Source organism: Caretta caretta, chromosome 3 (assembly GCF_965140235.1).
Source record: "Caretta caretta isolate rCarCar2 chromosome 3, rCarCar1.hap1, whole genome shotgun sequence".
Taxonomy (NCBI): domain Eukaryota; kingdom Metazoa; phylum Chordata; order Testudines; family Cheloniidae; genus Caretta; species Caretta caretta.
In genome coordinates, this window is record NC_134208.1 from 166,550,395 (window position 1) to 166,576,065 (window position 25,671).

Below are 25,671 nucleotides of genomic sequence, written 5' to 3' on the forward strand. Positions count from 1 at the left end.
CTCCCTAGGACTGACTCAGCCCTTTCCTACCTCTCAAACATTCCCGCTCCCCCCCCCCCCCCCCATCCCAAACCAAACCAAACCAAACCAAACCCTGCGGACTCGGACTCTCCCTGTTCTCCCAGCACCCTCAACCCCCCGGCCGCCCCTCGCTCCCTGCCCCTCTCACTGGCTGGAAGAACGCGGGGGGAGGAACTGGGCTGCAAAGGTAGCGCAGGCGAAGGGGCGCGGGCGGGACCAGCGCAGACAGGGGGGCTCCGAGGGGAAAGCAGCGAAAAGCCCGTCCCGCGGCTCTGCCCCGACCGTGGCAGAGTTGCAGCAGGCGGGACTGGCAGGAGCCCGCCCCTCCTCTTCCTCCCGCCGACGGGGTTCGTTCCTCCTCTTCTGCAAAGAAAACACACAAACAACAACAAAACAGCCCATGTCAAGTCCCCGACGTCTCCGGGCCCCGCAGTAGCAGCGGCCGCTCCGCATTCCTGGGATTCCAGGGCTGTGACTCCGCGCTCCAGCCCCACGCTCCACAGCGACTCCGACACGCACTCGCTCCGCAGCCGCCGCCTCCGGCCCCATTCGCTCTCTCGGGACGACAATCCCCTCCCTCTCTCCTTCCCCCACCCCCGCGGGCTGCAGCGGGAGCCCACGGCTCTCTTCACCGCCTGCAAACTCCCCTCCCGGCCGCAGCGTCCTGCCTCCGCCTCCCCAAACTCCTTCAAACTTTCACCGCCGCAGCGGGGACAACATTATTGGGTGGGGGTCGCTGGTTTAGTTTCCCTCCCTCTCCTCCGGGAGCCCCCAAATCCGGCACCACCCTGATTTCCCCTCGGCCCAGCTGAGCAGCAATCAGCTCTTCCCAGCAGCACCGGTTCCTACTTTGTCCCCCCCTCACCAGTTGGGAACCCTCTCCCGGTCAAGACGGAAACCTTCTCCGCTGGGAAACCCTCCTGGGTGACTTGGAACGAAGCCTGAGCTACCCTTGTTGCCTTTTCCCGAGGAAGGGGGGGGGGCGGGCGGCGGCATTCCCAGTGTCCCTGCCCGAGAGGAGAAGCCGCCTCTACATGTAAACCCAGGTAAGCAGCAGCAGGAGCAGTAGAGTTTGCTGAAGTTTGTCCGCGTTGTTTTAACGTGTAACTTGTAGTTGCTTGTACCACTGATCGCAGCGCCGGAGCGGTAGTGACTTTTTCAAAACAGCCTTGTCATAATTGATGGCGTATGTGTGCGTATAAAAATCGGTTCCCATCCATTATAATTTATCATCCGTTGTAACGCAATTATGGACACATTACTTGTATGTGTACATAATGCAAATTTATCTCAGCTAAACTTGTCCTAATCCAGAAATATACTGGAGCAAATGTCTAAACAATATATGATTTATAGAATCAATATAAATATATATTTGTAAACAGCTGGGGACAAGCTAAGCTTTCTGCTGAGCTGCTTTCTTATTTACACTGCAGCATGACTCTGTTTAGTTTCCAGTATCCTCCTGTGCCCTACCTCACCCCACCGGATGGATTTACCTTGTTCTTTGTTAGTTACAAGTCAAGTCTACACTGGCCATTCCTCTACAGCAAAGGCTGTAACAAGTTGGGCAGAAATTACAATATTACAAGACTGTGTGAGCATTGTGACATCTCTTCTCATTTCTAATGTGCCAAAGTCAAATAATCTTAAAAGATTCAAAAGTAACCTCCCCTATTACAATCCATTTGGGCCATACAGTAGGTATTGTGTGTGTGCATGTTCGGGCATTGCAATGTTTTCCCATTAGGAACACTGTAGTTTTGGTTGCAAAGGCAGTTCCATTATAAGCACCTCTCTATCTATTGTGGCTTGTAACTTTAACTTTATAGAAACAAATAGTTACTGGTAAACTGGGCAATAACAGTGAATGATCATTCAGAGGTTGTTCCTGAGATTGTGGTATGTGGCCCGCAATCAAGGGCAGTATTCACAGTAGAATGAACTGTTTTTACTCTGTTTCCTCATAGACATTTGCTATTAAAATGTGTGAAAACATACACTTACTGTATGCTGAATTCTTTAGTGCTTGTGACTTCAGTCTATAAAATGGCTCCCTTAAGCAGGGGCCACCTGCCAGCCTTGTGAGGGTGGGAGAGATTAAAGAAGACAAGTAGTTTTTAGGAGATACTTGCTGGAGATTGTCACCCTTGTCTGATGTCTTCTGACCATTTATTTGAAATTGTCTGTATCAAACAAACATTATAATGACATATAGACTCCAGGGTTTGCTATTGCCCTTTTAGGAAGGCTGTCACTCATATCTAACATTGGTTTAAAATATAAGAGGTTAATGTAGTTTTTGTACATGCATAGAATGGGATTTGGGCAATGATCTGTAAATGACTGTGCAGCTGGACCTCCCTTGATTTCAATGGGTCTCTGCACAGACACAGGGCATTTGTCTGAGCAGAATTTCATGCAGGATTGGGGCCTAAATCCAAACCCAGTGGGCACGATATAGAAGTTTCTGAGCCATGCAAACTGCTGATTTGGGGCCCAGTCCCAAAGCCCTTATTCAAATGATAGTCCTTTAAATCCATGGGTTAACTCCTGGATCCCCAAGTCTGCAATCACATCTGTATGGGGAAACCCTTGTGCCCATGTAAAGGTCCGATGGCTCTGTACAATTACAGGGGGTCTGTCTGTGCAGGTCTGACTGCAGGATCAGGGCCTGCATGGATGAAAACTGCAGGGTGGAGCCCTTAGTGCTGCTTTGTACATACAATGTGTCTTAAAAATGTATATTTAAAATCTGTGACTTTCAAATGTTTGCACCCCAGTAGTTACAGCTATTATAACACAATGTTGTTCCTTGAGGATTAATTAGCCACTGTTGTTAATGGCTCGTCGTGTCATTAAATGCCAGCAGATGCCTTGCTTAAATATGGAACAGTCTTCCATGAATTAGGTGTTTTTTGTTTTTTTGCACAAACTGCTAAAAAAATGGCTAAACCAAACATGGAGAAAGTTTTCAGCCCGAAGAAGGGTCAGAGGTGCTTTTGAAAACTGTCGGGTACCAGTGTAGTCAAAGGACCACAGATATTTTTCATCTTATTTGTCTTTACTTTGGGTCTGGAATGAATTACATAGTGCTAAAGCACAAGTGTATTATTTGACTCTGAATTTAATAGCTTTACATGCATATCTGTAGCATGAAAGACACACTTTAAAAATAAATAAATCAGGCTCCTTCGTTGGCACGTCAGTTCTATTGTATCTAAGTTGTAGTTAGGTTGTTGATATAACTATTGTAAGAATGCAGTTATTTAATATGTCTTAGAAAGTTTTTCATTAGGCTTTCATACTCAGTACTTTAATTATAGGTTCCAGTTCTTCAAAGGCTTACCCATGTGCTTAACTTCATGCAATGAAGCCACTGGGACTACTTGTGTGTGTAAATATTAAGTATGTGCATACATTTTTGCCATAATAATTAGGATGTATATAGTATGATTGTACTTATCAAGCACAATTACCAAAATAGAGATTGTTATATTGTAGGGATACTATAGCAATCTTGATTTAATCCTCTTGTGCCTAAAAACATTGATGTCAACAGAAAGATTCATAAGGGCAGGTTTTGGTTGTTTTTGAAACAAGCTGTGAAGACCATTTTTCCTGTGAGAAAACTATTGACCATCTGTAGACTTTGATGGAATTTTATATAAAAGCATGTAGTTCTGTATTAATATTTAAGAATATTTAAGATAATTCTTTATTACACAGGTGGTTCAGAGTAATATCCATAGAACCCTATTGATTTAATCTTCATTAAGTTCTAAAAGACTCTTTTGTAAGGTAATATTTTAATAATTTTTATTTTTATAATACTTTCTATTTGGGGACCTCAAAGCATTTTACAAATACTGTTGAGTTAGTCTTCACAGAGCCTCATGAGGTAGGCAATATTATTGTTCTTAGTTTATAGATTGGGAAACTGAGGTACATATATTAAGTGACTTGCCCAAGGTTATATCCTAGTGTGTGGCAGAACCAGGAAGAGAAGTCCAAAGTTAATTCTAGAGCACAGGATTGTGTCCTGACCTCTTAGTCCTATGCTCACGTCTAATTAATTGTTTTCCACCAGGGAACAGGGTGGGGTAGCAGAAATGAAGCCATTCCAAGGACCAGCCATAGGTGTCTTGCCATCCTAGATAAAAAATATTTTTGTCCCCTTCTTCCCACCAAGTAACTGAGCCCAAAAAAGAAAAAGGTTGAAGGATGTCCCCCCATATGCTGATTTGTTACCCCTAGTAGTTAGAGCCCAGGGTGATCACCCTGATTACCAGCCATACTAGATCCCTCTCTTCCCAGATGGATTCCCTCCTGCAGCTATTTCTTTTCCCTCCGAACTAGGCTATTCTTCTGCTTTGCTCCTACTGCACCAACTAACTGCAGCAGCCTGTTAAGGAGCCCAGTGTGCCACACTCCTCATCTCTATACTCCATTAGCTATAGGATGCAGCAGAACTACAGGGAATTTTGAGATGAATCTCTCTCATGCATCCCTTATCTCTCCCCCCTTCCCCCCACCACCATCCCACCACCACCACTTGAACTTCATGGAGTTATGCCACATGTGATTTTTCACCCATGGTTTCCAAACCCCTTGAAACATCTTGTGGCCCGCCCAGAGACCCTTGGAAAGTTAGGTTTCAGAGTAACAGCCGTGTGCATCCGATGAAGTGAGCTGTAGCTCACGAAAGCTTATGCTCAAATAAATTGGTTAGTCTCTAAGGTACCACAAGTACTCCTTTTCTTTTTGGAAAGTTAGGAAAGTTCTGGAACTCCAGGAATGTGGACTCCCGAGTGGGTGTTCTGAGGAGGAAGACTCCTGACCCAAAATGAAGGAAAACAGTGAGAGGAGACAATGCCTTGTGACACTCCAGAAGACAGGTGGGAATAGGGTGGCCAGATAGCAACTGTGAAAAATCGGGTCACTTTTTTTTAACGGAGTGGGGGGTATAGTTGCCTATTTAAGAAAAAGCCCCTGATATCGGGACGTCTGGTCACGTTAGGTGGGAAGGAGTGAAGAGATTGTGGTTGCAGATGTTGTGGAATAAGGGGGCGGGAAAGAATTTGGGAGGGATGGTGGCCCATGAAAGGTGAAAGATAATAGCAAATGTGCGTCGGTCTGGTTGACTTCACAAAAGTGGATGGAAGGGCTGGGAGAGAGTGAGTGTTGGGTGATCCAGGTGAGGGAAAGCCCACGGAAAGAGTAAATGAGTGAGTATAGAGACTACCTAGGAGCAGTCCTTCACAGACTTTGAGCCAGTTTGTGAGTGTGTTTTCCCAGACTGAGCCTGCAGCTGTTTTATGAGGTGGGCAGGCTGAAAGGTTGGTATGTGCACAGAGAGGAGGAAGAGTGGGTTTGGTTCTGGGGAAACTAAATAATGGGAGAAGGGGTTGATGGGAGAGTGTAGCAAGTTTGTATTTCTGAGGTGTTGCATACCTATAGTTTGGTTATTTTCTGTCTGGCTATTGATAGTCTTTTTTTTGGTAGATAATCCTTGCCCCAAAGAACAATCCTCTCTCTCTCTCTCTCTCTTTTTTTAAACAATTGCCTAGTACAATGGGGACCACTTCAGATTGAGGCATCTAGGTCCTTTAATAATAATAATAATAATAATAAATTAATTACTAACAATAATGATGGGAAAAACACAGAAAACAAGAACAAAAATAATAAAACCACAAGAAATCATTAGAGCGTAATCAAAAAATGGCCTCTTCACAGACAAAATTATTCATAGACTTTTTGTTTTGTTTTAATTTTTTTTATCCAAGTTGTTAGGGAAATTTATCTAATTTTTTCCTTTATTGAAAATCTTATTTAGCTACACTGGAAGATCTTAAAATGCATTTGCCCCTTTTTTTGTGTGGTTTCTGTTCTATTTTCAGCTCTTTTAAAAAAAACAACAACTCTTGATTATGTTTGTTATAATTTATTATAAATTGAATGTTTGATAAATAAAAAAATTGTAAAGTTTTGTGGTGAAAACAAATTCTGTGAAATTTAATAAGATCAAAAATTGCTCCATGTCAAACACTTTGAAGTGAACCCCTCCCCTTGAAATTTCAACTTTTTTTGTGAAAAGTTTTAATTGTTTTTCCACCTCTTAAAAAAACAAGGAAAACAATTTAAAGATTAAAATGATTAATAAAAAGCTTAAAGCAAATAATTACAATAAATAACATATCAAAATGTTTGTTTAAACTGAAGAGATGTAAATAGAAAAGGATAAGAAGAAAATGGGAACACACATTGAAATCAACCCGGAATAGATAGATAAATGCCTATTTACCTCGTTTAGTCACTTCATTGGTGAGCTACTACTATTACCCTAAAGCTACTGCGCTTGAATAGTTCTGTCCCATTTTATTTAGTCATGAGTCACTGTTTGTTTGTTTTTTTGGCAGTGGTGCAATACTCTTCTAATTTTACAAATTTCTGAAATGAACATGGCAATCAAGATCTCCTGATTACCAAACCAACGTTTTAGCCACAAGAGCAAATAGACAGTATGTATTCAGTTTGTATGTATATTTTTCTCTCTTCACTGTATATTTCACCCGTATGTTATAGAGTGCTGGACCTTCTGATTAGTGATTCCGATTAGTGAGTGGTAAAGGACAACATGGAACTATGACTCAGAATTTCCTTGGGATTTACAGTGTTCTGTCTTAATATAGTTTTACTGATACATTTCCCTTAAGATAGTGCAAATGGCACATTTTTCTTTTGAAATCATAATAGTCTCCATTGACTTTATCTGATATGTTGGATTTGTACTTGATAATATATTATAACATGGTAATTTAAAAAAATCGTTCTCATTGAGTTCAAGGGGAGTTTTGTGAGAGGAAGGACTGCAGTATCCCAGTTATTATAGTTGCCTTTATTTGTAATGACATTGGCATGATGATATTGTAATGAAATTAGATCTACTGTAGTGAATTAGCAACATTAGATCATGGTATAATAAGTGTGACATAACTGTGCTTGCACAGTGGTTTGCCTTCCAACCCCTTCATGGGGATTGACCCTTTTGGACTTTGTAGAGTGCATCCACATTTATAAGTTTCTTTCCTATGCTTGGGCTTTGTATTGTGGCATCTCCTCCTGTTCATGACCACATGCGGCTCTAATCACTGCTTAAAGTAACTGAGAGATTGCTTAAGGACAAGAATTTTAAAGCTCCTCTAGCTCTAAGTGTTCATCCTCCACCGTTTTTCCTGCTACTGCTAGCCTGGTAAAGAATTGTGGTTATTTTCAAGCAGCTATTGAAAAATACTTTGTCTGATAGGAATTTAATGATATCGTAATCTTAAAACAGATCCATATGAAAGGCATTCCTCTTAAGGGAGTCAGCATGGTATTTGAAATGTCAAACCTTTGGTATTCTAGAATTAACAGAAACCTTGGGTAATCTAATCCCAATTTGACATTCTTTAAGGGACTTTCCTGGTGCTCTGCTAATGTGAGGAGTAAAACCCAAACTTTGAAAAGTTAACAGACTGCAGCAAGTTTCTTCCCTTATTTCATTTTTTTGAAAAATAAAACAAGATGTGTATTTCTATTATTATTTATTATGTTGATTACTCTAGTGCCTAGGGGGTACCAAGATTGGGGCCCCACCGTTAGTTAGGTTTTTGTTTTATGTAGTAGTAATAGAATTATAATAATAGTCTAATTGAATTAGACTCTGAGCAAAAAAGAACTCTGAAGAACTGTTGTTTAATGTTGTTAGTGATCTAATAAAGAGGCTGAATGGCAAGGTGCCAAAATTTGCTGCTGATGCAAAATTATTTGGTTAGTCAAGACTAGAGAAGACCGAGAGGACCTAATAAAGCCAGATGAAAGAGCAACACAATATCAACATTGAATTTCATCTATTGGAAGGAATAGTTGAATTACTCATACATGTTACTGGGTTTTAAATTTATTATATCCACTAAGAATAAAAGACTTGGGTTTTGGTGGGTTCAGTGAACTTTCTACATCTACTTAATGTGTCACAGTGAACAGAAAAGGACATAAAATACTGCACTAGAATAGAATTTAAAATATTTAAATCAGTGACCACACTCTACTCAGAATACTGTGTTCATTTCTGGTCGCTATATCTCAAAAAAGGTATAGCAGACTTAGAAAGGGATGTAATTAAGAGACTTCCATATGAAGATCAGTTGAAAACATTGGGACTGTTTTAGGGGGAAGATGAATAAGAGGAGACATGATACGGATATAAAAGAATAGAGAAGGTAAACCACGTTCTCTTATTTACTCTTTCTTATAATGCATGACTAGGGGTACATCCAATGAATGTAAAAAGCAAGAAATTTAAAACTGATGAAAAGTAGGGTTTCTTTAACAAAATGCACAATCATCGGAACTCAATGCCACACGATATCATTGAGGCCAAGTAGGATTTTTTTTATAAAAGGATTTTATATATACTGTATGTCAACCACTCTCTGACATGGTGTAGGAAGAAACTTCCGTTAGGGGTTATTTCATAATTGTCTACTATGAGATTTCCTGTACCATCTTCTGAAGCACATAGTATATAAACCACTGTCATAGACAGGATAATGGGCTAGGTGGACGTCTGGTTTGACAGCGTATGACAATTGCTATGTTTCTCTGTGTTGATGGTTTTTAGTTAAAAATAATGAACCTGTAATGAGAGGACTTAATATAGCTACACCAATGCTGGAAAGGAAAGCCTATTTTGGGACTTCCATTTGTGGTCCTGAAATAGACATAACGATGATGTAATATCTATTTTATGTTTTATGTATTGTGGTGGGCACACTGGGCAGTGATGAGGATTAGCCGAGAGGGGAGAAGAGCTGGCACTTAGGCCCTATTTAAAGTACCATAGGGCAATTAGCATTGGCACCTGTCACTGAAATCATGTAATCTATTTGGTATAATTTGTTCATTTAAAAAAAATTCTATAAAGCTTATTGTAAACTACCCATGTATTTAAGATGTGCATAATATTCCTGAATTCTCTCTTGAAAAAGAAATTGGGATAATGCTTACATCTAGATGACAGTGGTAAATGTGAGAAACATTCTAACTGTCAGAAACATGTGAGCCATTCTCTGAATGTAAGGAGCAGTCCTTGGTGTAATTTAGTGAGTGTGGGTTTTTCAGAAAAATAATTGAATTATCTCTGAAACTTTAATACAACTACAGACTTCTTTAAATTCTGCATCTGTGTAAGATGTGAAAGTGAAGGGAAACAGTTCAATTACAACATGTCTCCTCACTTCTAATTTGTTACATTATTAAGAATCCCCTTTTCTGTGTATATTGTAACATTTTTTTAAAAGTACAATAAGAAATATTTGAAAACTGTATTGGTGTACTCAAAAGGAAAACAGGGAGTGCCAAATCCATCCCTTTAACTGAGGGCAGAAATACCCTTTTTAAATCAATAGGAGTTGCAGCTGTTTCTGCAGACAGATTGGGTCAATAGTACATAACTGCTTATAATACCAGTAAATCAGGAGTATAATGTGTTAGACACTTATATGAAGACTTAGCAAGAGATCTGTTCAGTGCTTCAGAATAACGGACTTGGCTAATATTTGCAAAGATTTGTCAAAGTCTCTATATCTGTCCAAACAGTGGAGTGCACTAATTCTGCGAAAGAGAAGGGATAGGGGGCTCTTACAGATTAAGGTAAAATGAACAATGCTGCCTGAGAAAAAAAGTTCTGTTTGAGAACTTACGCATCATAAAGTGTACCCTATCTAGCCACATTCACAAACTCTGCAAAGTTCTCCACAGCCAAATGGAACTAAGAGGATGTGCTGCTAAGCTGTGCCCTGCTCTGGCCACTGAATAAATGCTTTCTCAGTATCATGGAAGTGGGGACTCTGCTGGGCTTTCCTTCAAATTCCCTTATTTTAACATTATTCACAAAATAAAACTCAAGTTTCTTTTGCTGACTTCATGTTGTTAGTGAGGATGAAGATCCGGGTATTTATTAAGATAAGTACCTACAATTATTTGCCTTAGTTTCTAGTTTCCTGCATTTGGGAGCCACTAGCATTCCTGTCTAAATCTGAAGGGTGCTTGTCTTCCTTTTGGGATGACATCCTTTTTAAAACTAGGGACCTGATCCAAGGCATGTTGACTTCAATGGGCACTGCAGCAGGCCATAACCCAGGATAAATCAGGCAGAGAGGGTGAGGTCAATAGTAATCCTTCTAGCTTTGTGCTTGTGTGTTTTTTCTTACGAAGAAAAAATAGTTTACATTCTTCAGGTTTCTTAGATTAGCTCTTATCACAGGACTCCTTCTTTTGAGAAAAGACACACATTGACTTGTAGATAAAGTTGGCTGCAGCCTTTTATTGATGAGGATGATAAAGCTAGCTGTTTGGACAGGCCTGATCATGGGGGTTTGGCAGTCTGAGATTCAGCTACTAGTAGTCAATTCCCTGCTCGAGTTTCTTCATCCGATGAAGTGAGCTGTAGCTCACGAAAGCTTATGCTCAAATAAATTTGTTAGTCTCTAAGGTGCCACAAGTCCTCCTTTTCTTTTAGTGCCTACTGTATGTTCTCTCCCTTTAGAACTTCCCCTCACAAGACTGGGCAACCCTACTGGAGAAGCCTGCTTTAAACCCCCAACCAATGGGTAATGTTCACTTCTGGGGCTGGTGAGACAGCACTTACTTCACCTACATTGCCACAAGCTTTGGCCTAATTGTTTACTGTAACACAGAATAAACAAAACATCCAAGCTGTGAAACATTAGAGCTGGGACTTTCAAAAGCACTCACAAGGTGGGCTTACTTTTGTTCCCACTGCAGTCAATGGTAACACTCCACCATTGAGAGTAGAGGTAGGCCAGTGCTGAATGCTTTTGAAAATCACACCCTCATGTAGATGAGGAAAGCAAACTCCACTCTTTGTGGGAAAACTGCCTGAAGGTTCAGTATAGATAGAAATCCCTGATGAACTCTTGAGGTCGGAAGTTAGCTAGGGGGGTTCCTGAACATACTTCATTTATGACCCTCCTGGATCTTTCTCTGGGCAGGAACCTTTCATTAGTTGAGTTTCCCAGCTACTGGGTTGGAGCCACAGAGTTGAGTCAGCAGTTTTGTGACTTCCTACCCTCTCAACAGTATGTTAAAGGTTTTAAGCTATCTAAGAAAACCTCCTGGCCAGTTGGTCCACTCCAACCCATTAGAACTCTTGTAATTCACTTATTGTAGCTCCTGTTACTTGCCACATTGGACCCTTTGTTTGCAAAAACTGATTTGCGACAGCTGTGTGCAACATCACAATGTGCAACATCAAGGTAAAGCCGGATCACAGCACAGTAGCCTCTCTACATATGCTGGTGGCTGCTATTGCTTTGCAGTAGTTCTGCTTGCCTCTGGCACTCCGAGAACAAAGAAAAGAAGTGGTAGAATGGTTATCTCAAAACTTATTTCTTTCAGACGCATACAATTTAATGCCTTTCCCCTCTACAGTTCAGTGACACTTACAAAATTCATTTGTGCTTAAAGTAGTCTCAGCCATAAAAGTGAAAACTAAAATATTACAAGAGAGTATTATCCAGATAATGTAGTATATAACACCAGAATACTAAGTATGTTTGTTCATTGCTGATGGTTACATTTCAAAAACTGGTTTTATTCACAAAAAGAAAAGGAGGACTTGTGGCACCTTAGAGACTAACAAATTTATTTGAGCATAAGCTTTCGTGAGCTACCTTTTTTGCGAATACAGACTAACACAGCTGCTACTCTGAAACCTGGTTTTCTTCAGTTTCTTTGTGAAATTTAGGAAATATAAATTATTCTTAAAGTATAAAATTTATCCTAGACACTACATTTTATATCTTGTGAATATATTTTACATGTAATACTATTGTATTGCAGCATTTTCTTGAGAGGCATGTTTAAAGAAGAGGTATTGTAAGGAAAAGAGCCTTATTTTGCCATGTACTGTATGTTTAGATTTCCTTCTATTTCTCTTATTTTGAATTATTTTTATATTGCAGTAGCAGTCAGCAGGTACCAGGCACTGTACAAATATAAAAAAATGCACAGTCCTTATCCCAAAGGGGGCGGGCGGGGGGGGGTGAAAAAAAAAGGAAGAGTATAGGAACGAATACAACAAGTAGGCAGGATAAAAGCTGGCAAATGTATTTTAGTTTTGTAGGTTTGTTTGAACAAATTGTCCTTATCTGCTCTTCTCATTAGTAATGATTAGCTGGCTAGTTGCTTGAAGGTTTCTTGGTTGGAGAAGTAATTTAAAATGATAAAACTATTAAACGTATATTTAGAGTTGCATATTTCCTGCAACATATTTTGATTTCAAATTAAATGATTTCGGGAGAACATGGCTGATGAGAGAAATGATTTACTGTCATAATGTCTGATCTTGCGAAGGGTTATGGAGTGCTGACCATCCTCAAATTCCTCTGAAGTCATTTGAAGCTGTGGCTGCTTTGCTCAACATCTCAGAGGATCTGGCCTGTAATATCTTACTATTCTTTCTTCTTCCTACCAACCACGTTCTCCTTTGCTGTAGTTCCTTCTATTATCTCTTGTGTCACTGACATAATAGTAACTTCAATATTTTTTTAGTTATTACAGTACAACTCCATATTTTTCAAAAAGAAAAGGAGTACTCGTGGCACCTTAGAGACTAACCAATTTATTTGAGCATGAGCTTTCGTGAGCTACAGCTCACTTCATCGGATGCATACCGTGGAAACTGCAGCAGACTTTATATATACACAGAGAATATGAAACAATACCTCCTCCCACCCCACTGTCCTGCTGGTAATAGCTTATCTAAAGTGATCATCAGGTGGGCCATTTCCAGCACAAATCTAGGTTTTCTCACCCTCCACCCCCCCACACAAATTCACTCTCCTGCTGGTGATAGCCCATCCAAAGTGACAACTCTTTACACAATGTGCATGATAATGAAGTTGGGCTATTTCCTGCACAAATCCAGGTTTTCTCACATCCCCCCCACCCCCATACACACACAAACTCACTCTCCTGCTGGTAATAGCTCATCCAAACTGACCACTCTCCAAGTTTAAATCTAAGTTAAACCAGAACATCTGGGGGGGGGGCGTAGGAAAAAACAAGAGGAAACAGGCTACCTTGCATAATGACTTAGCCACTCCCAGTTTCTATTTAAGCCTAAATTAATAGTATCCAATTTGCAAATGAATTCCAATTCAGCAGTTTCTCGCTGGAGTCTGGATTTGAAGTTTTTTTGTTTTAAGATAGCGACCTTCATGTCTGTGATTGTGTGACCAGAGAGATTGAAGTGTTCTCCGACTGGTTTATGAATGTTATAATTCTTGACATCTGATTTGTGTCCATTTATTCTTTTACGTAGAGACTGTCCAGTTTGACCAATGTACATGGCAGAGGGGCATTGCTGGCACATGATGGCATATATCACATTGGTGGATGTGCAGGTGAACGAGCCTCTGATAGTGTGGCTGATGTTATTAGGCCCTGTGATGGTGTCCCCTGAATAGATATGTGGGCACAATTGGCAACGGGCTTTGTTGCAAGGATAAGTTCCTGGGTTAGTGGTTCTGTTGTGTGGTATGTGGTTGTTGGTGAGTATTTGCTTCAGGTTGCGGGGCTGTCTGTAGGCAAGGACTGGCCTGTCTCCCAAGATTTGTGAGAGTGTTGGGTCATCCTTTAGGATAGGTTGTAGATCCTTAATAATGCGTTGGAGGGGTTTTAGTTGGGGGCTGAAGGTGACGGCTAGTGGCGTTCTGTTATTTTCTTTGTTAGGCCTGTCCTGTAGTAGGTAACTTCTGGGAACTCTTCTGGCTCTATCAATCTGTTTCTTTACTTCTGCAGGTGGGTATTGTAGTTGTAAGAAAGCTTGACAGAGATCTTGTAGGTGTTTGTCTCTGTCTGAGGGGTTGGAGCAAATGCGGTTGTATCGCAGAGCTTGGCTGTAGACGATGGATCGTGTGGTGTGGTCAGGGTGAAAGCTGGAGGCATGCAGGTAGGAATAGCGGTCAGTAGGTTTCCGGTATAGGGTGGTGTTTATGTGACCATTGTTTAATAGCACTGTAGTGTCCAGGAAGTGGATCTCTTGTGTGGACTGGACCAGGCTGAGGTTGGTGGTGGGATGGAAATTGTTGAAATCATGGTGGAATTCCTCAAGGGCTTCTTTTCCATGGGTCCAGATGATGAAGATGTCATCAATATAGCGCAAGTAGAGTAGGGGCTTTAGGGGACGAGAGCTGAGGAAGCGTTGTTCTAAATCAGCCATAAAAATGTTGACATACTGTGGGGCCATGCGGGTACCCATAGCAGTGCCGCTGATCTGAAGGTATACATTGTCCCCAAATGTGAAATAGTTATGGGTAAGGACAAAGTCGCAAAGTTCAGCCACCAGGTTAGCCGTGACATTATCGGGGATAGTTTTCTTGACGGCTTGTAGTCCATCTTTGTGTGGAATGTTGGTGTAGAGGGCTTCTACATCCATAGTGGCCAGGATGGTGTTATCAGCAGTTTCCACGGTATGCATCCGATGAAGTGAGCTGTAGCTCACGAAAGCTCATGCTCAAATAAATTGGTTAGTCTCTAAGGTGCCACAAGTACTCCTTTTCTTTTTGCAAATACAGACTAACACGGCTGTTACTCTGAAACCTGTCATTATGCAAGGCACTGCATTTAGCCGTATGGAGTGGAAATCTATCAACTGCATGAAAAAACTTGTACAGATACAGACAGACATCATCTTCCTTTCCAAATGCAAACAGATGGACATCGTACCAAAAGGACTGAAGGTAAAAAATCCATTACAATCTACATACCACACAGACTATGCTGACAGTTTGTGCCACACGCTCTCAAAGAAACTGCGGAATCACCTGATCAACATCCTCTACAGCAAACAGGGAAAGATTAAGAATGAGCTCTGTGGTGACCTAGAATCCTATTTTCGACGTCTCCGACTCAAGGAATATTTCCAAAATACCTCTGAACAACATACTAATCCACAGAGGTCTCTCTACCAACACTACAAAAAGAAGGATTCTAGGTGGACTCCTCCTGAAGGTCGAAACAGCAGACTGGACTTCTACACAGAGTGCTTCCGCCGACGTGCACGGGCTGAAATTGTGGAAAAGCAGCATCACTTGCCCCATAACCTCAGCCGTGAGGAACACAATGCCATCCACAGCCTCAGAAACAACTCTGACATCATAATCAAAAAGGCTGACAAAGGAGGTGCTGTTGTCATCATGAATAGGTCGGAATATGAACAAGAGGCTGCTCGGCAGCTCTCCAACACGAGTTTCTACAAGCCATTACCCTATGATCCCACTGAGAGTTACCAAAAGCAACTACAGCATTTGCTCAAGAAACTTCCTGAAAAAGCACAAGATCAAATCCGCACAGACACACCCCTGGAACCCCGACCTGGGATATTCTATCTACTACTCAAGATCCATAAACCTGGAAATCCTGGGCGCCCCATCATCTCAGGCATTGGCACCCTGACAGCAGGATTGTCTGGCTATGTAGACTCCCTCCTCAGGCCCTACGCTACCAGCACTCCCAGCTGCCTTCGAGACACCACTGACTTCCTGAGGAAACTTCAATCCATCGGTGATCTTCCTGATAACACCATCCTGGCCACTATGGATGTAGAAGCCCTCTACACCAACATTCCACACAAAGATGGACTACAAGCCGTCAAGAACACTATCCCCGATAATGTCACGGCTAACCTGGTGGCTGAACTTTGCGACTTTGTCCTTACCCATAACTATTTCACATTTGGGGACAATGTATACCTTCAGATCAGCGGCACTGCTATGGGTACCCGCATGGCCCCACAGTATGGTTTAACTTGGATTTAAACTTGGAGAGTGGTCAGTTTGGATGAGCTATTACCAGCAGGAGAGTGAGTTTGTGTGTGTATGGGGGTGGGGGGATGTGAGAGAACCTGGATTTGTGCTGGAAATGGCCCACCTTAATTATGCACATTGTAGGGAGAATGGTCACTTTGGATGAGCTATTACCAGCAGGATAGTGAGTTTGTGTGTGTGGTTTTTGGGAAGGGGGGTGAGAGGGTGAGAGAACCTGGATTTGTGCAGGAAATGGCCCAACTTTATTATCATGCACGTTGTGTAAAGAGTTGTCACTTTGGATGGGGTAGCACCAGCAGGAGAGTGAATTTGTGTGGGGGGGTGGAGGGTGAGAAAACCTGGATTTGTGCTGGAAATGGCCCACCTGATGATCACTTTAGATAAGCTATTACCAGCTGGACAATGGGGTGGGAGGAGGTATTGTTTCATATTCTCTGTGTATATATAAAGTCTGCTGCAGTTTCCACGGCATGCATCTGATGAAGTGAGCTGTAGCTCACGAAAGCTCATGCTCAAATAAATTGGTTAGTCTCTAAGGTGCCACAAGTACTCCTTTTCTTTTTGCGAATACAGACTAACACGGCTGTTACTCTGAAACCTAACATTTTTATGGCTGATTTAGAACAACGTTTCCTCAGCTCTCGTCCCCTAAAGCCCCTACTCTACTTGCGCTATATTGATGACATCTTCATCATCTGGACCCATGGAAAAGAAGCCCTTGAGGAATTCCACCATGATTTCAACAATTTCCAACCCACCACCAACCTCAGCCTGGTCCAGTCCACACAAGAGATCCACTTCCTGGACACTACAGTGCTAATAAACAATGGCCACATAAACACCACCCTATACCGGAAACCTACTGACCGCTATTCCTACCTGCATGCCTCCAGCTTTCACCCTGACCACACCACACGATCCATCGTCTACAGCCAAGCTCTGCGATACAACCGCATTTGCTCCAACCCCTCAGACAGAGACAAACACCTACAAGATCTCTGTCAAGCTTTCTTACAACTACAATACCCACCTGCAGAAGTAAAGAAACAGATTGATAGAGCCAGAAGAGTTCCCAGAAGTTACCTACTACAGGACAGGCCTAACAAAGAAAATAACAGAACGCCACTAGCCGTCACCTTCAGCCCCCAACTAAAACCCCTCCAACGCATTATTAAGGATCTACAACCTATCCTAAAGGATGACCCAACACTCTCACAAATCTTGGGAGACAGGCCAGTCCTTGCCTACAGACAGCCCCGCAACCTGAAGCAAATACTCACCAACAACCACATACCACACAACAGAACCACTAACCCAGGAACTTATCCTTGCAACAAAGCCCGTTGCCAATTGTGCCCACATATCTATTCAGGGGACACCATCACAGGGCCTAATAACATCAGCCACACTATCAGAGGCTCGTTCACCTGCACATCCACCAATGTGATATATGCCATCATGTGCCAGCAATGCCCCTCTGCCATGTACATTGGTCAAACTGGACAGTCTCTACGTAAAAGAATAAATGGACACAAATCAGATGTCAAGAATTATAACATTCATAAACCAGTCGGAGAACACTTCAATCTCTCTGGTCACACAATCACAGACATGAAGGTCGCTATCTTAAAACAAAAAAACTTCAAATCCAGACTCCAGCGAGAAACTGCTGAATTGGAATTCATTTGCAAATTGGATACTATTAATTTAGGCTTAAATAGAAACTGGGAGTGGCTAAGTCATTATGCAAGGTAGCCTGTTTCCTCTTGTTTTTTCCTACGCCCCCCCCCCAGATGTTCTGGTTTAACTTAGATTTAAACTTGGAGAGTGGTCAGTTTGGATGAGCTATTACCAGCAGGAGAGTGAGTTTGTGTGTGTATGGGGGTGGGGGGGATGTGAGAAAACCTGGATTTGTGCAGGAAATAGCCCAACTTCATTATCATGCACATTGTGTAAAGAGTTGTCACTTTGGATGGGCTATCACCAGCAGGAGAGTGAATTTGTGTGGGGGGGTGGAGGGTGAGAAAACCTAGATTTGTGCTGGAAATGGCCCACCTGATGATCACTTTAGATAAGCTATTACCAGCAGGACAGTGGGGTGGGAGGAGGTATTGTTTCATATTCTCTGTGTATATATAAAGTCTGCTGCAGTTTCCACGGTATGCATCCGATGAAGTGAGCTGTAGCTCATGAAAGCTCATGCTCAAATAAATTGGTTAGTCTCTAAGGTGCCACAAGTACTCCTTTTCTTTTTGCAAATACAGACTAACACGGCTGTTACTCTGAAACTCCATATTTTTGTAACATAAAGTTATGAGTTTGTAATGCTGCACTGCTGATGAAATAAACAAGTAACGTAGATGAGGTATATTTCTGCAACATTCTAAACTTTGCCTAGTGAAGGGTATGATGGTACCTCCGACATACAAATGATTTTATCCACAGAGGTTATAAATCTGGTTTGTATAGGTTTCTGGAAAGTCTGACTTGGCTTTCTAGATTGTCACCCAGGCAGTAATTAATCTGTGAAAATATCTGACAAGGGGTGGGCATGAGTTTGAGGCAATTTGTACTTCTTTGTTGTCTGAGCCAGTAATGTTAACCTCTGTTAATGTGAATATAGGATTTCCCGGCCTGATTTACAAATGCTAATTTTGGATTTTTAGCTTAGAAGTTTGCTAACAAATAGCTTAGTCCTCTGGTCATGCCTGAATGTTTTGTATACTCAACAACTGTCATTAAGTCTCTGGGAATTGCTGTGAAATTTCTCTTTCAGTTCTTTTAATATAAAATGTATTTGAAGTAAATATTCATGTCTAGTGAGACTGTGTATTCAGGCCAATAGAGCAAATGTCATGCAATTATATCTGTAATATAAAAGGGACTTCCAAGAGCTAACTTCAAGGAGCAGTGCATATTATTACATGCCACTTAGCTTGGGTTGTTCTTTGCTCCTAAGTAGCCTCATTTATATTTAGCTTGGCAGACTAATTTCAGCAGATATCAATGTTTATTTTTATGCATTCTTAAATTTTCATCTATTTAAATTTTCACAGTTGCACAAAATGATGGATTTTAAGCATTTTGTTATTAATTTAAATGTTCACAGTTGCAGGAAATTATAAGGGGGTGAGACAATTATTTAATGGCAGTAGCCATTGAGAATCAAAAAGTTAGTTTTATAATAATTAAAACACATATTTTGACACATGATGATGACCATTTACTAAGTAAATATTCATTAAATCAAATTCTCATAAGTTCTCAAGCAGCATCTTTTTTTACTTTGCCTCTCTGTAAATTTTGCTTATTGTCAAATAAGTAAATATTTTTCCTTTGCTTATTGTCAAATAAGCAAATATTTTTCTTTGATTTGTGTGCGTCTACGTTAATGCTTATCAACATTTACTGATAAAAATCTAATCCTTTCAAGCCTATTGGAAATCTAATCCTTCCAACCAAAAAATGTAGCTATAAAGAGGATGGAAGCGAATGTACTTCTCAACAGCTCCATGTGGTGTTTTGCAGCCAGTCAGAATGATATGCTACCTTCCAGATACCAGTATAGAGGATATGACAATAACAGTAAAGGACGTCATTAATTATCCTGGAACATTCCAAGGATGAAACAATTCGTGTGAGTGGGGAAGATTTTATAAAATCAGGGATAATTTAATTCGTGGATGAGTTTGGAGATTCTTCTGGTATCAAGTTCAGTTCAGGAAGAAGATTGATATCAGAGATCAAGCAATAGATTTTTCAATATTGTAGGGCATGATTTTGAATTCCCTGAGCATGGGGAAGCCTTTTTAGAAGCAGAGTGACTGTTTAGAGAGTAGTCTTTACTTTAGCAGATGTAGTGCCAAGCTTCTGGGCTTACAATATAAAGGAAATAACAATTGAGTAGGAAATAACAAAACACGATTCAGTTTAGAAAAGAGGTACGCTAATATGTTTGGGGGAAAATAATCTGAAACACATTCAGCAGAAGGGAGAAATCTGTGAAACTGTAATGTTGGCAGAGACCTAGTGATGAAAAAGAATAGCAAATAAAAGGTGTTTCATGGATACTAAGAAAGGCAACCTAAATTTTTCTCTATCAGGCAAAACTTCCTGATATCAGCTCTATTAGGCTGTGGAATAATTTCTCAAGCATGTCAGAGGGAATTGCATTACTTACAGCACTAACAAGACTGGACAAAGCACCAGTAATTCCGTACTGGAAGAAAGATGAAGTAGGGAACCTAACGGGCTTCTAATTTTTGCAACCGAATAGGTCTCCCACTTGGTGGTGGTTTGAGAATATAAAACAGATTTTATGACATCTGTGCTCACAAGCTTTGATGATTCTTACCATATGCAAATCTATAGTAGTGGGGGAGATTCATATTTAACAAGAGATTGGAATAACCACATATAATAGCAGTATAAAACTTAGCAGGAGACACTTAAAGTATGTATAGGTAGTCCAGTTTCATGGTGAATCAAGCATTCTCTTTCTTTTGTAACTTAATTTTGTACTTTTGGTTACACTTAGAAGTTTGGTATGCTAACTACCATTTGGACAGCTTAGCATGCCTTAAACAGTTCCACAGACCTGCTTCCAGTGATGCACAGGTGACCACATCTCTGTTTCGGATTAGACTTGGTTTGAGTAAAGTTCTTAACTCTGCTGGTGTAGTGCTGTTGTGGACAGGAATCGATCACACAATATCACTAACTGTACAAAGAGTCTTTTCACCGCTGTCCTGCAGTGCACTTCTTCTGACCTGTGTGGTCTGCTTTGTTCACAAGAGTCACTTATCTGTGGGAACAGCGCTGCTCACACCCTGGCAGTTTATTTGCTTGCTTTTTTTGCCAACCTCAGGTTCTCAGTAGCAATCCATTCCACTGGTAGCAAGCATGCCTTGAAGGAGGTTTTCTTATTAACTTGCTGTCTACTGGACAGTAGCAGAAATGCATGAGCAGGATTGCCTGGAATTACTGTGGTGATCAAGACAAAGTTAATATTCTTCAATATACTTACTTTCAACAGGTATGAATAACTGCTCCAGATGCAAAGAAGCGGAGAATTGGGACCATTATAGTGTTGATATCTCTTGTAATTTTATTGCAAGTCTTGTGGTGTTTGTTTTCTTAGGCCTTGTCTACACTCCAGTTTTGTCGACGCAAGTTATGCCACTGCTGTAATTAAACCACTGTTGCATGTCCACACTATGCTCCTTGTGTCGGTAGAGCGTATCCACACTAGCAGCACTTGTGTTGACACAGAGAGCAGTGCACTGTGGGTAGCTATCCCACTGTGCAACTGGCTGCAGTGCGCTTTGGGAATGGTTTGCAGTGCCTCATGGGGGCAGGAACGGTGTCACGTGATGGCTTCTCAATCCCTTCATTCCATGGGCATTCTACTAGATTGCCAGCTGCTTTTCAACTGCCCTGGTAACCTGCAACCCAGATATCTCTGACAGACAGCATGAATCCAGCACTGCTGTTCAGCATTGTGCTGTGCATTATGAACACAAGGCTATAAGAGGAGCCCAACAGGGGCTATTCAGCTGGGGGATGCCTTGAAGGAGCATATTAACACTGCGGGCTCGTCTTCACTGGCAAGTTTTGTCACCAAAAAACTGGCTTTTGGTGACAAAACAGCAATAGCGTACACGCTGCAATGTGACTTTTGCAGAAAAAAACTCCTTGTTTTGGCGACACAAAATTTCCATCCCTGTGAGAGACATTTGTTTTTTCCCCCCCGCCCTTTATTGTTGACAAACATGCAGTGTAGACACCACAGCTTTTTCCCCGATTTTATTGGCCTCCAGAAAGTATCCCACAATTCTCATGCTGCCACTCTGGTCAACGGTTTGAACTCCGCTGCCCTGCAGCCAATCTGTCCCTCCCCTTTGCAAGACCTGGGAATTTTAAATCTCATTTCCTGCTTGCTGGCTTCCCAGAAGAGCTTCCCAGGTAAGCATTGCGGGCTATCGCACCAAACGCGCTCCCGCTTAGACCACCGCTGAGTTGTTGTATCTGATCGGTATATGGGGAGAGGAGTCTGTTCAGTCGCAGCTGCGAGTGACCCGTAGGAATCGGGACGCACATGGGCAAATTTCTCGAGGCCTGTGCAAAAAGGGCTACGATCGGGACACACAGCAGTGCAGAGCGAAGATAAAGGCGCTGAGGCAGGCGTACCATAAAGCGGGAGAGGTGAACTATCGCTCCGGTGGTGCACCTAAGACCTGCCGCTTCTGTAAGGAGCTGAATGCTATCCTTGGTGGTGACCCCACCTCCATCGCTGATAGCCCTGTGGATACTTCGCAGGCAGCAGAAAGGGGGGTAACCCGCAGGCTGAAAGTCTGGAAGAAGTCGAGCTAGAAGAGGATGTGGTGCTCCCAGGGGGGTCGCCCAGTGGGGCAGGCCGCCAGGAACTTTTCTCCACTCCAGAAGTGCTCAAAAGGAAGCAGATGAGATGCTGAGTAAATTGCTGTGGCTTGTGTAGGGAATCAAAAAGTGGGAGGCAGGTAGTGTTTTCTGTGAGCTGGATGTTGCCCTGTGTACCTAATCTGCATGGCCAAACAGGGTGTCGATGGGCATCGAGACCTGCAGGGAATCCTCCAGAGAGAGGCTCTGGAAAGTTTCCAAGAGGTACTTGTTAATCCTCTGCCGCAGATTCCAAGGGATTGCAGCCTTGTTAGTTCCCTCATTGTAGGAAACTGTATCATGCCATTTAGCAATCACTGGAGCTGTGACCAAAGCGGCACATAGCTGAGTTGCATGTAGACTGGGGTGAAAGCTGCAAGCATTCAGCAGTTGTGCTCTGGTTTCTCTAGTCACCCGCAGCAGAGAAATGTCAGCCAGCAGGTTGGCCGCCTGTGAAAAAGTGTGGGATAATTTTAGAATGAGTTCCCTGCAAAGTTGCCCTGCAAGCCGTGACCTTTTTATCTGTACGCAGAACGACCTTCCCTGCACTCCTGACACTCACCACGACTGGTGTGCTCGCGGAGCTGTGGGCCTGCCTAGAGTCTGAGAGAAAGTGATTTCTACTAGCAAAAGGCCCTTTTTACTAAAATGTTTGAATCATTTGCTGGAATGTAACAATCTCTCTTCTGTTCAGCATGGACCTTGAAGAACACACCCTGCAGACCGGCTTCGGCAGATAAGAAAAAACCCTAGGCACAGCAAAGAAGACCTGTTCCGTGAGGTGCTGCAGCGCGATGAGAGACAGACCATGGAGCGGAAAGATTGCTGGGGAGCCGGAAGGCAGGGCAGAAAAGAGAATGCAGCATTTGCTAGGCAAGCGACAGAGCGGATGATAAAAGTGATGGAGGATCAGACAGGGATGCTCCAGTATCTGATACAGCTGAGCAGATCTGAGCAGATCCGTGGTTGACCTCCCCTGCAGCACATGCAGATGCACAATTCTTTGCCAACCCCACCCCCCCTCCATGCCCACACATTCCTTTTCACTTCCCAGCCCTCCTGAGCCTCCCCGTCACTCCACCTCCTCTCAACAGCTCGCACAATGATAGCTGGAGCTACACACAGTTGTGTGGTTTTATCTTTTTTTAACCATAAATAAAGGCTAAGGTATTTAATGGTACAGCGTTTTTATTCTGTGTTCTACAAAAGCGTATAGCAATCAATTCAGTTGTATCCACTCCCAGTCTCTATTCAAACTCAAATTAATGGGACATAATCACATGAGCCACACCATCAGGGGCTCGTTCATAGAATCATAGAATATCAGGGTTGGAAGGGACCTCAGGAGGTCATCTAGTCCAACCCCCTGGTCAAAGCAGGACCAATCCCCAATTAAATCATCCCAGCCAGGGCTTTGTCAAGCCTGACCTTAAGAACTTCTAAGGAAGGAGATTCACCTGCACATCTACCAATGTGATATATGCCATCATGTGCCAGCAATGTCCCTCTCCCATGTACATTGGCCAAACCAGACAGTCTCTGCGCAAAAGAATAAATGGACACAAATCTGACATCAGGAATCATAACATTCAAAAACCGGTAGGAGAACACTTCAACTTCTCTGGCCACTCAGTAAAAGACTTAAGGGTGGCAATTTTGCAACAGAAAAGCTTCAAAAACAGACTCCAAACGCATGTTAAGTATCCTCACACCTTCTTGTCAACTGTCTAAATGGGTCATCTTGATTATCACTACAAAAGGTTTTTTTTCTCCTGCTGATAATAGCTCATCTTAATTAATTAGCCTCTTACAGTTTGTATGGCAACTTCCACCTTCTCTATATGTGTGTGTGTGTGTGTGTGTGTATATATATATATATATATATAGCTTCTTACTATATGTTCCATTCTATGCATCCGATGAAGTGAGCTGTAGCTCACGAAAGCTTATGCTCAAATAAATTTGTTAGTCTCCAAGGTGCCACAAGTACTCCTGTTCGTTTTTTAAAGTAGCTCTCAGTAATGTGACCAAACTGACAGCTGAACACACACACGTTTGTTGGCTTCTTGTGTTTATGGGGTGTGTGTGTGTGTGTGGGGGGGGTGTTGGGGAAGTGTGTGCCTTGGGGGAGAGTGAGTGTGTCAGCATGCTGTCTCTCTAAGTTCAGGCAGCAGCCGGAAGCAACCAGTCCTGAGGCTGAAGCTGGTGTACAGATAGCTGATGGTCCCCTTCCCCCCCCACCCCCAGCTCAGGAGAGGGACACCCCAAATCAGCCCCCGCCTCCCTCCTCGGCTCTGTTTCTCCCCCCCTCCCCTGCCCTGCCTGCCTGCCACTGTGGTCCTAGTGATTCCACCTAGTGTGGTCCCAGGATTCCACATTCATGTTTTGATTCGTTGACTCCCTCAGAGTTCTCCCACATTCTCTTCTCCCCACAAACCAAGGAGATCCACCCCCTCCCCTGTAGTCCCGGCAGGAGTGTGTTTGCTGCTGGGAGCTGGCATGCTTAACTGAGCAGTAGCTATGTGAGCTCTCCACTCTGAGCAGTTTCAAAACTTTCTGGGGCTTTGAAAGAAGATGGGTGCATGTCTGTGTAGCTGGATGCAGGGCAACAGAGTTCAAAACTGTGAGCACAGTGGTCATGGTGGGCATTGTGGGAAACCTCTTGGAGGCCAGTTACGGTGATGTAACGAATGCTGTGTCTACACTGACACTTTGTCAATCTAATTTTGCCACCAAAAGTGTTATGCCTCTCGTTGAGGTGATTTGATATTGTTGGCAAAGCAGGAGAGTTTTGTCAGCGGGAGGAGCGTTGTAGTGTGTACAGCTCCACTGTTTTGTTGACAAAACTGTATAGTATAGAGCGGGCCTCACTTAAAGCCTCACCTCCTGGAGATGAATAATTATGTGAGAATCCTTCGTTTGTTTGTTTTGTTTAATATGAAAGTTAAGTTTCTAGTCCTCATAGCTGAAGAGAAAAGCTTGGAAATATGACCTGCATGCCTCCTAGTGGCTCAAAAACCAAAAGGCAAATAAAGTTTATTTATTATTCATCTCTTGATTGTTGAACATGTAGGATTGACAGTACTGCCAGTATATTTCATATACCCACTGAAACCCATAACCATAACTGCCTCAACAGTGCGGGGTTGTTTGAGGTGTCAGTCCTGCAGTGAACTCCATGCAGGAGGAGACCCGAGTCCTGCGCCTGCATGGAGCTGGAGAAGTCAGTGGAGCTTTGTTTAGTCACACGGTCGTCTGTGTGCAGAGCTCATTGCAGGATCAGGGCCTTATTTTGCGTATTTGATACCTTCTCTTCTTCAGCTTTGCGTATGTA

General features: G+C 42.4%; 1 protein-coding gene across 1 annotated transcript in view; it reads left to right on the forward strand.

Moving 5' to 3' along the window:
• The first annotated feature begins 998 nt into the window (after positions 1 to 998).
• PTPN14 (protein tyrosine phosphatase non-receptor type 14) overlaps positions 999 to 25,671 on the forward strand; it is a 185,660-nt gene continuing 160,987 nt past the window's right edge. Inside the window, exon 1 of the mRNA XM_048843162.2 lies at positions 999 to 1,067. The gene's annotated coding sequence lies outside the window, so the exon portion shown is untranslated. The remainder of the gene's footprint in view (positions 1,068 to 25,671) is intronic.